Source organism: Corvus kubaryi, unplaced genomic scaffold (assembly GCF_017639235.1).
Source record: "Corvus kubaryi isolate FWS band 111438036 unplaced genomic scaffold, C.kubaryi_AGA036_p1.0 138, whole genome shotgun sequence".
NCBI classification, from domain to species: Eukaryota; Metazoa; Chordata; class Aves; order Passeriformes; family Corvidae; genus Corvus; species Corvus kubaryi.
The window spans coordinates 13,656,240-13,669,627 of NW_024580672.1; the positions used below are offsets into that span (position 1 = coordinate 13,656,240).

Below are 13,388 nucleotides of genomic sequence, written 5' to 3' on the forward strand. Positions count from 1 at the left end.
AGCAGCAGCCTGTATTTTACAAGTTGGAATTGGGGATTCTTTTATACATTTTTCAGACATTCTGTTAATGTCCTACAAGTGTATCTGTGGTATAGATAACATATATCATGTTGTGGTCTTTATTTTTGTAATAATAGGCAGCAAACATTCTTACAGTGGAGTCTTTTAGGGATTGAGTGCCTAATCTCTACCACTCTTTTCTGTAGCTTGCCAGGTCTTTATTAAAATAAGACAGTGTTATAACTTGCGTTTTCATGTCTGTTATGTAACTAAAAAGACTATATTAAAATTATCCTAGTATTTGGATAGGGCTCTTTTGGGGGATTTTTCTTAGCTGGAGAAAGTTTTTCTCCTTTCTTTGCTGTGAACTACTGCCTGTGAAATGCTATGCATACCTTGCAAATGGAACGCTATGAGGCCGAAGCAGGGAAGGAGTCAAAATATTATCACTTCATCAAAACGGAAGGACAATGGCTTTTACTAATAAAAGCTGATTTTATAATTCTGTGCACTTCAAATTAAGAGGTGCTGAGCTGCCTTCTTCCACCAAGAGTGCATCAACTTGTTACTTGTGAGTAATGATATAGTGAGCTCTGGCACTTTCTGTCCAGTTGATGCTGAGTTTGCATTGTTCATAGCTGTTTAGGTTACTTGTGCCACACATGCAAAAGCAGTTTGCTACAGGTGAGAGTACAATCTATATGGAATTAATTTCTCAAATTTCTACTATTAATAGCTTTTAGAGACGTCAAGCATTTGCCTTTGTGATTGAGGGAAAAAATAATGGGTGTTCTCTTTTTGTTTGAAGAGTGTGAGAATTTAAAAGAAAGAGCAACTTACAGTCCTGGTAAAAATAAAATGTGTTCAGTTCTTGACCTGCTGGTGGGTAGTTACGCTTACATTGCAGGTGATACAAAACTACTCATGTCTGTTATTTGGACAGAATTGAAAATACAGGAGAGAAATCCTGTCCAAGAGCAAGCCCAACATTGTTGTCACTGATGTGTTCATCTATAATGCCTTCCATTTCAAGAAACTGGGTCATTTTTTGGTCCTTTCACTTTGCTTTAAGATCATTCAGATCATTGCTTCCACATTTAAATTGAGGTTTTCTGTGATGCTTGGGGTATTGAAAATACAAGATCTTTTCCTGGGGTCTTGGGAGACTGCTAGACGTGGAGCCCCAGTGTGGCTGCATTCCCTGCAGTGCTGGACTGGCTTCTCCTGTAGGCTCCTGGTAAGATGAGAAGCTGGCAAAAAGCATAAAAAGGAATTAATGTGTGGCTGGAAAAAAGATACAAGGGACTCTCAGACATTTTATCTGGCGTCTCTAGTGCTGAAGGAGAGGTTTCTATCTCTTTGCTCATTTTAGACAAGAGATTTTGCTCCTGACGTTTTTTTGCCCCTCACTGTGCAGAACCTGTCAAATCCTTTCCCTGACACTTTCTCCCCCGTCAGTCTCTCAGAAAGACTTCAAAAGAGATTTTTCCCAATTGCAAAAGGAACCAGGCATGGCCTTTCCTACTCGCCCTGCATTTGAAGCATTGATAAGTAACATGTGGCTGACTCTAAACTGCTGACTTTCCCAGCCATTTAAGAAAACAGTTAGGAGTTTGGTTTTAAAGAAACTACAGGATTGTTCTCCCTTCTTTGCAATTGCTCTTTTGTGTAATGTGCCCCAAGAGGTTTGATTCTTTTCTGTCTGAAGCAGTGAGAATTCACTACTGTCTTTCTGATTAACACATATTGAAAAGAAATGTCAAATTTTTAAAACTTTTCCATATGGGAAGGGTTTCTTTATTCATAATCTGTGTCACGCTCTTTGAGTTATAACTTTCTTTTTTTCTTTAATGCCTTTGGATATCACTGTTTGGAAGTGCCGTAGCAGAAAGAAAAATATTATTTTTAGAACTTGAGACTGAGTAAGAGGAGCCTGGAATCAAAATCTACTGTCTTGCATAATTGTTTAAACCTGCTACGCAGTTTGGCAAAGGTTCAGACTGAGAGGTCTTTTCCACAAAATGTGGTTGGGGCATCATCTTTAAAGACAGGGTATGCCTGAGGACAGCCCTGGTCCTTTTAATAAGAGTTAAGCTCACTTGAAAGGCCAGGCTGAAGATGAAGAAGAATGTAACCTGGGGAGTTTTGAGCTTATTCAGTAACTCCAGTCTAATGCATCTCATTATAATGATGGGAGAACATGGTATAACAATGGCCTTTTTATTTCCTGCTCTAAGGAGCAATCTAAAAGTAAATTATACAAAAATACAGTAAGATGCAAGACTAACCTAAATCTGTTTTTCAATCTATCACCTGAATTGATTTTTCTTTTAAAAATAATCACAAAACCCCAAGCCGTCCCTGAAATACAGATAGTGTGGCTGTATTACCCATAACCGCTTAACCTGGTCAAATAAAATTCAGTGTTGTCTCTTAGCTGATGGGAAAGCTGCATTCCTTTCAGGAATGTGTGAGGAGGTCTCAGATCTTGAACTATTAAAACGTTCAAAGGACTTGTTGGGGCTGTTTTCTGAAAACATCTCACAGAACTCTTAAGATTCAGCAAGTTTGTAAAGTTGATTTTTTTTAATGCCTCTCTCTGATATGAAGCACATTTCTAAGCCACAGGTAGCATTACTCATTTAGGCTTTTAAAATCCCCTAACACATAGTACTGAGGAAGAGGTCAAAGTAGAGCAGAGCAGGACAGTCGCCAAAGTATTTTTGCATGTTACCAGTGTAGTTGACTAAAACTTTAGTCTGTGCCCTACTGGAAGTGTCAGCCTGTAGTGTCCTATTCCTGCCACCTGCACACACCCCGTTTTCCAGGATGGCTGCAGCAGCTCTGCTGAAGGTCACGTTCCTAACTAGGCTGCTGTAGTGTTGGTGGTTTTGAGCCCCTGGGCTTTCTAATCCTTGAGAGAGGCTAGGTGTTTGTGGCACTATTTTAAGCATGCTCTTGAGTACTTTCCTCCCACCCTGCCCAGTGCATCTTTCAACACTCCCTCTCTGTTCTCCAAACAACCCTCACCCCTTCCAGTCCATCAAGGAGGAACTGGGATGAACATTGGCACAAAATCCCTTTAGGCATGATGCTTCCTGGGTTCAAGCAAGGGAAAGCGTTTAATAAATGTTTGCTCCTGGATGTACAGTATTTCATGCAAACATGGAAAAATTGTTCTCCATCTTCTGTCAGCTACCAGCCCTGATTGAACCATATTTAATCATCCTAGAAGCCTGGGGTCGTCTGGCTAGATGTGAATTTATTGTCCCCTCTGAGCCCCATTGTCAGAGTGAACTTCTTGATTTTGGTCAGTTTTTTAATTGGTGCTGTTTTAAGTCACCCAGATGTGGCTTTTCAAATATCAGTGACTGTAGATAATCCTGTCTGCATGAATGATGAAATCAAGTCTGTGATAGAAGGGTATTTCTGCCTTAAATGTCTGTTTCCAGTAAATATTCGTAAAAAGAAGTTGTCTTGCAGTCTGATAACAAAGACAAATTTAAACACGGATTTGGGCTCATGCACATTTCATGCAATTATATAATCTGATGCCTCGTTCTCTAGTGAATCAATTTAAAGCTTTTTTTATTCCTAGCATGAGAAGTTTCAATGCATAGAAGCCTGAGTCTTTGATTTAATCTCACTAAATATTTGTAGATGCAGACAGTAATATTTGTTCCTGCTCTATCTGCACTCTGTGTTTTTCTTGTTCAGATTGAAAGGTAACCACATTAATTTACGATTTGCATTTAAAGTCCCACATTTGTTGGACTTTTTCTTTCCTGTTGAGGTGAAGAAACTCTCTGGAACTCAGTTCCTGTTTACTTGGCTGTCTCAACCTTGTCCTGTATGGACGTGACAATGGTGTTGTATCTCCTCCACTTCTCCAGCTTTCCCTGCTTGGGGTTGTGCTCATGCTGAACTGAGCTGTTCACTGTGACCAGGTCATCAAAGCACTGGAGCGCTGCCCAGATACTCATAAACAAATGAAATAAAATGTAGGATATATGTTGTGCAAGTTAAAGTAATCTAAGAGAATTAAAAAAAAAAAAAAAAGATAAAAGGAGGTCCTGTTCAACAGGACAAAGTTGTTGCCTTTCTCCTGAAAAAACACTTGCTTTGTGTGTAGCTCTTGTTGCTTTTAGTACATATGTGAAAGAGCTGTTGGGCTGTTGGTTGTGTTTTTAATAATTATTTTAAAAACATAATAATTTTCAGCATAGATTGTTGTTACAAATAAGAACCTGGTTCTCTGTAAACTCGACACCAAGTGATAATTGTCTTGTTTCAAAAGAGCCAAACCTAAAGTTTCTCTGGCATAAACAGACTAAATTTGAGCACTTGTACTGCTTCTCTCACTGTGATGGAAAGCTGGAGTAGCTTAGAAGTTGAGGATGAGGAAGTTTAACAAATGAAACAGGAAAACATCACCTTAGGATACTTGGAGAATTGCTTCTACTTCGATGATCCATAGCAGTAAGGAAGGCTTATGCAAATTCCTGCAACCTTTTAAAACACGAGTAGGGTGCTTGAAGCAAGGATCCCGCTTCCTCGGGCACGCTGCTAATCCCTGCGTTCGTACAGAATTTCTGTAGCTGTTACTTCTGCTGTGGATTTAGGAAAAAGACATTCAGGCTTTCCAAGACAGTATAGCTTTAGAAGGCTTTATTTTAGTTATGTTAAAATACTGAATTGTTGGTGCTGCTGGGTTGGGTTTTTTTTTTTCCTTTTGTCCTTTGCTTTTTTTTTCCCCACAAGTGCCTGGAATGTGTTAGAGTGTTGGATTGCTCTTTGCCATTTTCCCCTTTCCTTTTTCAAGGTCCTTTTCATGGAAACAGTTTTCTGGCAGCTGATAAGTTTCTGTATCTCATTCCCTGTCAAATTCCTCAGTCCATGTGATAAAGAGTTTCATGGGAGGCAGGAGGAGGAAGAGGACAGCATTCATGTGAAGTGTCCGATTGCAGCAGGGAGCAGAGGAGCTTGGTGGGCACCTCCAGAAGGAATTGTAGGGTGTGTGTGTTGCCAAGCATGGGGAAAAGCACTGGAGCTCTGGCATTCACCACGCAAAAACCTGTCCTTTTTCAGTTGACACAAGAAGGCTGTTAAAAGTTAGTAGTACAGATTGTTTTATCGCATCCTGTTACTTATAAATTAATGAAGAAGAGCTCTGCAAAGAGGAGCTGATGGAATCCTTCAGTTGCTTGTGACATGGCGATCAAATTTTCAGCTCTTTCTGTGTGATGCTGGAATTAAAGCTGGAAATGCTATTCAGAATTGCAGACTGATATTTTAAATGATCAGGCTTATAACTGCAAGAGAACAAATCTACCTTAAAATTAAATATTTTTTCCAAAAGGTAAACTCATTCTACTTTAGTAGTATTATAGCCATTAATGAAATGGCTTTAAATGTGTCTCTCTACATCTACCACATTGTACTTAATTTTTTTTAATTGCTCCTTGGCTTACGAATAAGTCTGTCCTGATGACTTAAAATTGCTGAATCTTTGTAAAGCATAAAAACCCAAATGTGGCTAGATGTATATTGTGTCTTTACTGTAGAGATTGTTGGATTTTATCTGGTTTGGCTTTTTTCATCAATGAGCAGAGTGAATGAGGAATATGTGTTTTAAAATTGGATTTTTCTTTTTTTCTAAAGTAGTTATAAACCTTGAAACTCTCCCACTCAATACCAATTTAACTTTAGCAACAGTCAGTGGGTTTGTGATTTTTTTCCCCCCCCTTCACTTATTGAACTGTATTCAGAAATTACAATGTCCCTAGCAAATGTTGATATTTATAGTCAGTTTTTTGTTTCCTCTCTGCTGAAGCTGGATTTGTGTAAATTCTTAACAGCTCAGTTGTAGTAACATGAAGATTTTCTCTGTCTGCTAGTGACCAATGACTCTTCATAGAAGAGTCTGTTAAATGTGGAAGTAAGCTTCAGATTTGGCTTCACTGTGTGTCAGTTTAAAACAAACTCAGTCGAGTTCTTTGCAGCTGATGCTCCTTTAATTCTGCTCCTCCTGCAGAGCTTGTGCTGCTAAGACTTGCCAACGCTCGAGTCTCTGCTGGTTATCAGCATGGAGTGCTAGGAACTGTGATTTGTATTGTGTCGTCTTAGGCTGAGGAGAGTCTTGGTTGAAGGGGAATTTGTTCACTAACAAAGCATGAAAGTCTGATTTCTTTATGCTCTGCATTCAGAAACAGTTTTCCAGTGGTTGACAGTTGCTGCTATTGCTGTGTCTACACCTTAATGTAGAGATATGGAGGATTTCATGTCAAGTAGTTTGGTTTGAAGCTTATCTATACCAGTAACCAGAGTAACCTATAATTCTCTTAATTTTAAATTCAATTTATTTAATCACGTTTTTTGGATTAACAGTAGTGCAGGTACACAAATCAGTGAGTGCATTGCTGAATCAAATGTGTTTATTCTTGGTGGAAATGGACCACTTATACTTGACATAGGCTGTTACTTTAGATTGAGTTAATTCTTCTAATAAGCTAAAGCAGTCAATCCCTCAAATATTACAATTAAACAACAACAGAACAAACCCATTTGCATTCTATTTGCAGTCTTTTGTGTTCCTTAAAAAATTTTGAAACATTGTAACACGCGTGAATCCCAGTAGTGGTTATACTACATTGACCGTATCACCTTGATGTTTGGAGCAGCAACCTGCTACCATGACGGTATGGAAGGAGGCAATTTTGGTGCTTCCAAAGCCTGTTGGTACAAGTCCCAAGCTTGTTGAAGGCAGTGACTTCAGAAAGCATCAGTGTTGCTTTCAGTATGTTTGCGTCTGGCATATCAAAGCTGTTCTTACCTGGCTCCCAGTTATGTGTCTGTATGAAACAAGTTCAGAGCAATTGCAAAGAAGGCAGAACAATCCTGTAGTTTCTTTTAAAACCAAACTCCTAACAGTGTTTTCTTAAATGGCTGGGGAACTAAGCGCTGCTGTTTCCCTGCCAGCCTTCTGCCTTTGCTAGTCATAAAAATGAGAATGCTTGTTATAAGGAAGTTAAAGCCTGCAGGTAGTAAAGTAGCTTTTTAAAGAATTAATTAGAAGTTGGATAAAATATATACCCATCTACCAAAGACTTCAAACTTTTTGTTGTTGCTGCTTTTTATTTTTAAGAGGCAAGGAGGGGTTTATAGCCGGGTTTCGGAATCTCTTAGCAACGCAGAATCATCTTTCAAAAGTTGAAGTTTTTGGTGAAGAAAATAGAAAGGAAAAAAAAAACTCTCACAAATTAAATTTTAAAGTATAGTAAGTCTGGCCAAAAGATATTCTGAGAAACAATTTGCTAAAGATATCAGAGCCGACAATAAATCATTTAAATTGAATCATTTCAAGTACATCAGGAATGAACATCCTGCCAGACAGACTGGAGAGCTGATAGATGACTGAAGTATAGGAGAAATACATGGTGAAGATAAGGCACAGAATAAAAGTTAAATGATTTTTATCCAAGTTGACTTTGCTGAGAGATTTTAGGGCAGAACTTCACTTTGTAGGTCATATTTTGAGAATTGGTCTTAAATTGGAATGTTGGTAAAAAAGATTTTTAGAACATAGAAAACAAAAATAGCAAATTGCCAGGAGTAGATACCATTTGTCCAGGAGAGCTTATGGTAACCACCAGTGACAACATTGATCTGGCAACTGTGATCTGTTACTTAAAATGGCTGCAAGATCAGAGGCAGGAAGATAGGCAAACACAATCTCAATATATTAAAAGCATTCCAGGAATAGTCAGGGTACCACAGACCTGCAGGTCTGTACAGGCAAGTTGATATATTTCATTAGGAACAAAGACCACAAAATTGGTAAATACGTGGGCAAAAATTTATCTCAGGATTTGAGGAAAGTGCACATGTGCATTTCAGATAGATGGCCTTTAACCTTAGGGTGGGACATGTAGTTATTTAGGTCTCTTTTTCCTCCTCTTCAGCTTGCAGAGTTGAACTTGCTGTTGGTGTCAGATGCAAGAAAAACCCCAGTCATTTGCTGTGTAATCATATAACTTTTTGAAAAACTTTTTAAAAAGGCAGAAACAGAACACTATACCACAATAGTAACTTTGTGATAAATTAGATGGATGTCAACAAATAACTGGATTATAGGGAATAGTGGACTGAAATTAACTGTATTGCCTCGAGAACACTAAATTATATGTATGTAGTAAAAAACTGTGACTGCTGATGTACATGAATTTAGATGTGGATGTTTGTTTAATTTTGGTCAATTTCTGACCACAAGGTGTAGGTGAAGCTTAGTTTGTGATAAGTGTGGCATGGTCAGTAAGGAGACTCCTATGAAATCTGCCAAGTCTGAATTTTCTCCTGTCTTCGTATGTGATTGGCACACGTCAGACTGAATGTTTGTGACTCTTTTTTACATTGCTGATAGCACACGATTCTTGGTAAGAAGATACACAATAAATAAGGTAAAGTGTCATCTTGGCATCAAATACTAGGCTTTAGGAAAAAAATGTTGTTTGGACTGCAAGTGGCTTCAAGCTTTTTCATGGCTACAGTCTCTTTAAGGTACTTAATGATGGTGAAATAGCTTTAAAGTGGAACAGATTTACTAGACCAGCTGAAAGGCCCTCTCCAGCATCTGTCAGCTTTGTACCAGTTTTGTACCAAAGAATTATAAAATGAGCAAAGGTTACCAGAAAGGTCAGGTTACTTCCATGGAAATATTTTCTCTGACCAAATCTGTCCTTTAAGCTTTGGGATATACACTGTAGATAAATTTGTGTTACTCTCTTTCAACCATAAAACGTGAAGCTTGCACTGTTGCTGGTTTGCACATGTTGTGTCATATGGAAGAAAGCGTATATTTGTAGGTGGGTACTGATAAGCTTGTATGATTTAGAAAAGTATTCAAAAATAGTTTCATCTTCACCATAACTTAGTGTTGTGTGCTTGTCATGAATCATGCTGATTCAACCCTGGCTCATCTGTCATATAAGAAGGGGAGCTTAAAGCAGCTTTTACAAAATACATTTTGGTGCAGTACATTCAATACATTTCACTGCAATAAACTCTTCATTGCCATGAATACAGCAAGGTGCTTGTAGTGAGCTGGTGGGTGCGAGGGGTTTGTTGCTGCTTTTACTCCACTTTCAGCATGAGCCATTAAAGGATTTCTAGTATAACGGAGTGCTTTGTTTATTTACGTCATGCTAACATTGAGATGTAGAGACTGTAGTACCACGTTGATGTCCAGAGGTGTGAGTCGTGCAACACATTTGCTAGCTTTTTGGCTCAGTTTTCTTTCTTGACAGCAACAATAAAATACAGAAGACAGTCTTTGAGATGCACGTTAGCTTCAAGCACTTACTGAGAATGGGAGAGAAAACATTGTCATTACTTTAAAAATCATTTATGGAACTTGTTAAACACTATTTCCTATTAAACTTGTTTGCTTTATAGTAGTCCACATGGATGAACATTTTTGTAACGAAGTAAATTTGTATTTTGATTGCGAACGCAATAAAATGTCTGCTACCTTTCTTCCATTCCTCCTTCCTTCACTTTTCCTCCTGCTCTGCTCCCTACCAGTTGAGATTTTATTTCTGTATATTTTTTAAGGAATTGGTCATATATTTTTACTTAATGATTGTTATGTTGGCAGCTCTTGCACTTGGTATTCTGAAACCTTGTTTGTGCCTGGTGACAGTTTCTCACAGCATATTTTAGTCTACACTCACACGGTTGCTGGGTCTTGGGATGTGCTTGGCACTGCAAGGTCCTTGTTTTATACTGTGTTATATCTCACTGCTGAGAATTAGTCAGTAATATGTGTTGTTGACTTAGGCAACATAAAAAAGACCTCTAGTTGTGAGATGCGTAGAAAAGTGTACTACCTGTTGTGCATGTGAATTGCAAGATTTTAATGAATAGGCTCTTGTTTTTAAATCTACCACTTAGATTTTTTTTTTTCTTTTTTCCCCTGGGCTGACAAAATAGTTAAGTGATCTCTTCTAATATGTTCAGGCTGTCTTGTCTGTAGCTTGTCAGTGTTTTAAAGCAGCACGTGCCTTGCATAACTCAAGATTTCTGCAATATCAATGCCTGCTTTTGGATTGCATGCCTCTGTTGGAACCAGTGTAAGTCTATGGTGCAGCCAATGAAGTCTAGATAATTACTCACTTCATGCCAGAGAGAGCTTAATTAGACAGCGATTTCAAATGCTATGTAATTATCTAAAGTTAGGCAAAAAGAATCGCACTCTACAACTTAATGGTTTCACAAACGCAAATGTTGAACACGAAGATGTTAAGTTTCAGTACTTCGTACATAATATAGATGATAAATGAAAACTGTTGCTTTAGGACTTAGGAATTTTTTCTTTCAAACTGGGGACTTTTAGACATTGAGCAACTTTGTTCCTGATTCACATCTCGGAGAAAAACTTAAATCATCCCAAGTGACTCACAAATTATTTAACCGTGAAGTATGAACTTCTCTTGCAAGTTCAGATGGTGCTATTTATCTTTAACCATTCTGTGATGTAAGCATTTCTAGGCACAATCAAAGAACTTCCCTATTTCAGTAATTATTCCAGAAAATGTGATATGTGTTCATTTTCAGCATGAGTAAAACAATTTGCTTGTGTTACAGCTGGATGTGAAAATTAGGGACTTTCTAAGCCCTTTCTGCATTCTTTTAGTGTGAAATTTTTTGCTGTGTATCAAATCTGAGAGGTGTGCACCACTAAACCTCACTATTACTCATCTGTAAGTCTGGTTTGGGACATAAGTGCTATGTGGGCTTGGAACCCTCTCTGCATCTGAATTTTAGCCTTAGTGACTAAAATTTATTTCCGGCTTGAAGCATCATGTCTAAATTAAAATGGTAAATCCTTAAGAGCAGAAGAATTGTGGTTTATTTCTGGGATAGATCTTTCATGCTTTTAAGCAATACTTAGATCTTGGATAGGTTTGCTGCACAAGAGAGAATTTTGCTCTGGAGAAGATGTAGCAAACAGAGAAGAGACTAGTCAGTGAAGAGCTGTGTTTAGTTAGCCAGTTGGCATATGTGCACTTGCAAGATTCACTTGAATGATTTCTATTTGTAGTGCTCAGCTGAGTTCTACTGATACAGTGAAACTTACTGTTATCGCTTTTAACATCTATCAGTATTTTCACAGCCTTCTATCAAAATATTGTTGAAAACTGAGCCTGAGAAACAAATTTGAAATCTATAACTAACACCCATTCTAGTTAAGTATGGCTGGGGGGAAAGTAATTTTTAAGCTATGTAATTTTTTTAAGGCATCTACAGCTCTATCACCATTCCCTACTTTACTGAAATATCTTCTGTTTTGAGGTAGGTCTAAAAAAGCCTTTTATCCTTCTGGGATTTTTAGATTAAAGACTTCTCCAGGTTCTGCTGTTTAAGAATACCTTTGTCTTGTATAGTCCAGTATTGAGGATAAGTAGGATATTAAGAAATATAATTATTTGCATTGCAGCACTTCATGTGAAAAGAACTAATGGTCTTGGAAAGGTGGCCTACATACTTTGGAGGCCTTGGCATTGCTGAGTGTGATGTGACTGATTGATCACCTCTAGAAACTTTCTGTGCATGTTTCTAATATGTGGGAAAGACAGGTTTTGCTGTGGCAGACAATAAGCAATGTAGGAAATCATCCCCGAGTGGATTTGCCCAATGTTGAGTAGCTTAAAAAAAAATTGTGGGAAGAATGATGAGTGCTGCTCTTGCTTTCCAGTAGCAGTGGAACTGTTCATGCAGCAATATAGTGAGATTACTTGCAGTCTAAATTGTGCTACACTTCTGATGTAAAAATGTGCTGCCTCTGTTTACCCTTTATTGAGTCATTGGTTCCAAGAGAGAAAAAAAGAGATGGTATTTTAAGCCATTTGTACAAATTCCTATCTTCCAGTCAAACATAGGATTTGGATTTACTTTCCTTGGGAAGCTGAAATTACTGAAGATCCTCTGCTTTTGTATTTTCCAAATGATAACGCTGCATGTTTGTATAATGGTTTTGGAGATTATACCAATCTTTCAGAAGCATTGCTCTAAATTTGAGATCCTTTTTTAAAAAGGTAATGTTTAAATATTTCATCAATCTTGTTTGCTAGAAGGATATTTTTCTCCCATTTTTTTTATTACTGTATGGACATGATATTACAGTCTTATTTCTGCAGAATGTTTTTCTTTCCACACATTGGGGCACAAGTCTGTAGTTTTAGCAGACTCAGTTTATTCAGCAACATGCACAAGCTGGTACTTCATTGATTTCTTATAAAGGGAATAGCCCTGTGATAGTTACTTCTTACCATAGGTACTGGTCTTGAAAATGGTCAAGTGAAAATACTTCCCTATTGGTGTCATTCTTTTGAATACCTGTGCAGATGATTGAGTGCTTCAGCCAGTGAAAAGGTGACCTGCTGCTACTAAAGATCAAAGGAGCTCTTTTTTACTGGTGGTATTGGAGCTGAAGAAAAAAATGCCAGTAATATATATTAGAAGTGTTTTGCTGTGTATGGCTTTGCCCAGCAAGAAGGAATCAATTTGGAATTTTTAAATGGGGACTGGCTTGAATTGAGGGAGGAAAAAAAATACATGTTGTTTTTGTTTTTAAAATATATTAGAGGAAAAAATGAGCTTCTCATGTAAACTGGTGACTTTGAGTGGGATGAAATTTCCAGGGCTCAGCAGGGTGAGGTTTGTTGATGGTATCAATAGCATCCCCCTTTTATATACTCAAGGCCTTTCCTGAAATCCCAAGGATGACATAAGGAAATTTCATTCATAGGAAAGACTCTAAAGGACTGAATTCTGCCTTAAGTTCTGGAGCTTCAAGGCTGCAAGCATTGGTGAGATTACTTACCGATAAGTAGTAATTTCTTACTAATAAGTCTTACTCTCAAACAGATGGAGCTGAGTCTCTATAACAGCTTTGCTGGGAAAGTGCGATCCCAAGTGAAAGTGACAGCTTTTGTAAAGTTCCCCCAAATCCCAAATCTGACATCAGCCAACGTAAAAGCACCTTGGCAGAGCTGATGTAGACGTGCAGATTTCTGAGGTCATCCCACCTTGTCTCTGCCAGTGATGGTTGTGTCCTGCATGCTGAGCTTGGCTTTGCTGGCGGCTCCGCTTCCCGCCTCGACCGCCCTCTCCCCCAGATAACTTTATCCTCATAACACAGATACTCAGCACTCCAGTCTGGATTTCATTTCTTCTCCTTCAGCTCCGAGTGATCTCGAGCGCATTCCTGACGCGTTACCAGCAGCCCACATCTCCAAAAGTGCCATATCAGCTTTCAGTGGCCAAAGCTCGGAGGGGAAACAGGCCAGTTCCTCCGTGCGCAAACAGCTGGGCAGTTGTGGATGGAATTA

At 38.3% G+C, this 13,388-nt stretch overlaps 1 protein-coding gene across 4 annotated transcripts in view; it reads left to right on the plus strand.

Annotated features, from left to right (window-relative positions):
- ADD3 (adducin 3) overlaps window positions 1-13,388 on the plus strand; it is a 93,087-nt gene that overhangs the window by 34,010 nt on the left and 45,689 nt on the right. The window lies entirely within an intron of this gene.